This window comes from Lepisosteus oculatus, chromosome 8, assembly GCF_040954835.1.
Source record: "Lepisosteus oculatus isolate fLepOcu1 chromosome 8, fLepOcu1.hap2, whole genome shotgun sequence".
Taxonomy (NCBI): Eukaryota; Metazoa; Chordata; class Actinopteri; order Semionotiformes; family Lepisosteidae; genus Lepisosteus; species Lepisosteus oculatus.
Genome location: NC_090703.1, coordinates 18,609,146 through 18,613,129, shown reverse-complemented (window position 1 = coordinate 18,613,129; position 3,984 = coordinate 18,609,146).

Sequence of the window (3,984 nt, the reverse complement as noted above, 5' to 3'; positions counted from 1 at the left end):
GTCTGTCTCAGTGCAGTTTGATTACTGACAGGTCATTCACCCAATCCCTCTTCAACATAATGTACAGTACACGGTGTACCACTTTTTTCATCGTATTTATCAAAAGTGAAAAAGTAAAGCTTGGATTGTACATTTCTGTGCCTGTTTCAAATGATTAAAAATAGTTAAATATTTCTCAGGAACCAAGTTAATACTAATACTAATACTAATACTAATACTAATACTAATACTAATACTAATACTAATACTAATGTTACAGGATTATAATAATAAAGATTTCCTTGATATAAGTCTGCTAAACTCCATGAATAGTATAGTATCTAAATATGTGATTCAATATACCTTGTTTTAGTGTCTTTAGTGTGTGGTTTGCTATAGACAGGTGGTCTATTTTTTTAAAGCAGTATGCTTCAATATACAGCTGTTATTGCACAGATACATTTTGTTATACTTCATCAATGTACTGTATGTTGTGCTGCAAAGTGCTGTTTGTTTCAATTAACAAATCAAAAGTTAAGTGTGACCCTATGGTATTTGTCAAAGCATGTAAAGAATGATATGCCAAATTTATTTTATTTTCTGTAGGCAAATCTATATCCAATGTTAAACACAGCCTTCAATGTAACACATGGCAGTCAATGAAAAAACACTGTAATTAGAATTAGTTGGGATGTGTTTTATCCTCTGTGTGGAAGAAAAAATGCTAAAAAGTATTTCTAAAGGCCACCTAAAAATGTTTGTCCTAAAGACTAGAAAAATAAGTAATATTTACATTTCCTTCACACTTTAATGATCAAGCAATATGTACCCTGTAGAGAAGAGTCAAGGTGAAAAATACAGACCATATTATAAGCTTAATGAATACCTATGCTACCTCTGGAGGGCACACTAGCATGACACTTTACACAATCCCTACAACAGGCCTTCTGAAATGATCTCTTTATCATATAGGGTGCAGAGGAAAAACAAAACAGGCAAAGTTAACTCCCACTAATTCTATACTGGGTAATGGCATCTGCCTAGTTCCAGTAACACTGGTGTTTAAGAGTTCCTCATATCCACCACCAAGAGGACACCCCCACATTAAAATCGCATGGCTGACCCATTTAAGAGGCCTTTGATTGAGTGCAGATTGAGTGCAGATTTAACTGCATCTAAAAAAGCATGGGAGAATATTTATGCAAATAGGAGAGAAGCACAGATTCTTTCAAGCTTGAAAATTAGAATAAATTAAATATAATGAAAAGTAAAAAAAAACTCACTTTCCCTTTGTGGAGTATATACTGTAGCATAGAGTAAACCAGTAACAGCCTTCTTGATTAGTAAATTAAGTAGACAAGCAGTATTGCAGTGTCTATTTTTTCTGATTTCTTAAAGCAAAATTTAATATTCTTAGGTCCCTTTGAGTACAGAAGTTGAAAAAATATGGCAATATTACAATTACATTGAGGAGAAATAGCATTCACAAATATGTTGGGAAATGATATATCGGTGTCATTATTAACAAATAAGATGACAATAAATGCAAAGCATGGGGGCTGTAATGACAAAACTTTCTTCACATAGCAGTGTTCATTTCTAAATGTGTTTTTTAGAAGCACTTACAGATCTGGGCAGCAAACAACGCCTACCCTTGAAATAGTATGTCTGCACTGCTGTAGCCATGTGAAACCACATTTTGTTTAACGAAAACCCCTCTCCTCTTTTGTTCATACTGAGACCACCACATTCCTCTATCATAACCTTGGTGAACTTCCTCGTTCCAGCCAGAAAAAAATATGACCTAAGTGAGAACAAAATAACTACTACAGGACAAAACAGTCACACTGTCATTAACAGACATTTCAGAAATACTGTATTCCGAGGCTATAGTAACTGTATAGTAAACTGTATTTCAGAATATGGTACTGTAGTAATATTAAGCCTTCAACACTGGGTACAAGCATTTGGTTATTGATGGTCCCTGTACATGTTTCAGTGAAGAAAAGGTAATAAAGTATATATTACCTTATATATATATATGAAAACATAAACATCAGATTCAATACAAACTAAAACACCAAGAGACAATCTTCTAGGGCTTTTCCAATTTTCCTCTCAGAAAGCACATATTTATCCCTTGAGAGGGACTTTATCATGCACACACTTTACTCAGTGTTTGAGCAGAGGGAAAAACCTTCTTCTCTAGAGACCCCAACTTCATATACTGTACAACCACAGAAGTACATATTACTGTAACTGAGCAGCTCTCATTGTACTGTGTTTTGGCATCTGGAGCATAGTTAAAGGACAATTTAAAGATACACTAGCTCCAGGCATTTGCACACTACAGACATTCACACAAGGGTGCAACAGTGTTCGGATGTCACTTACTGTAGGTTTCTGTTTAAATGGAAAAAATAACTCAACAGTAGGAGACTCCCAGTTAGACCAGTCTCTCAGTTTAAGGTTTTTTGGATGTTGAAATTCACCTCCAAAGGAAGTACAGAATGTTCAGTGCTTAGCTGTTGACTTGGCTAGATTGGAGGTTACAACAGAGAAAACCAGGTGGGAAAAAGCACAATTCACTCTATCAATAATTACTCCATTACTTAGGGTTTTACAGTATTTTTCATGAGGTCTGTGGGAGAAGGTTTTAGAGAGTATTGGTTGGGCATTAGATGTTTCGCTTTGGTTAAGTTTAGCCACAACCTCTGAGCGCCCATTCTGGAGAGCTGGTTTACTCCATTGAGAAGTGAGGTGGAAGCTGTCAAATGGGTGGTTTGGGCTGAAGGTATGCTGATGTCTGCAGCCATATATTGTATACTTATAACTAACCTCTGATACAGCTACACTGCAAATTCCTCTGACCTACATAATTCAACTGACATTCCTTCTTTTTTGAGGGTTCAGCCTTCAGCAAGCAGCACCTCTCTTCTGTTTCCATGATAAACTACTCCTCTAAGCCCTCACAGTGTTTCCCCTGACCACAACAGGGTTCCAAAACCCAACTAGTGTGTGATCAGCTTACTGGTAGTTCTCCTCCTACTTCTGTGTCAAACTACTCTTCCAGTCACTGCAACATTTTCCATTGCCATTGCCCACATCAGAGCTCCAACCCCAAGCCAGCTAGTCCTGCTACTGCTGCTAGCTGCTAATACTACCACCTGTTCACTGACTTTTCATCACCCTCAGAATACGTGCTCTCATGCACTGCATATCCAAATGTATCCATTCAAACAGGCTCAAACCTGCATCCCTTGTCATTTGTCACAAGCATGTTCTGCTCAGTTCTGCCTGAACCGACTCACCCTTCGCTTAGTATTTGAAATCTGTGTTTGTATTTTGGAGATTCTTTTGGGGGGGGGGGGGGGGGGGTGAGAGCACTACTCTCCAACTAGAACTGTCAATTCTGCCGCCAGATATGTTAAAACCAAAGTACTTAGCCTGCCTCCCTTTATATTCATCAGCTCATTTTGTCTTTGACCGACTACTGATAAGGTGTTATTGAACAGAAGTCCAGGTAGAGATCAAATTCTAATTTCACCCTTTTACTTCCCTCTGCAGGAAAGCTCCCTGGCTGCAGACAACACTGTGCACATCTTTTCTAACACCTCTCCCTGCACCCCAACATCTCAGTTGCAGCAGTTCTGGCTCATACATCATACAGTAAGTGATGGGGTGTGTGACAGTGCTGATCTCCAATCAGTTAAATAATTATAATTAGGAGAGTTGAAGCCAGAATACTAAGCATGCCACACCTTTACACTTGTCGTTTAATCATTATTAGGATTTGAACAAACAACTGAACATGGAGACAGAAACCAAATTGAAATAATTTGAATACATACTGTATAAGTTTTGCTTTGCAGAAAAAATGAAAGAGACTGTATTAAACTACTGGTTAAGTTCAACATACAGTAATATGACTTGTATAAAGCTGCCATCAAAATTAATTGAATGCAACACACAAGATAATAGGATGGTAAATTAACTGTCCCAGGA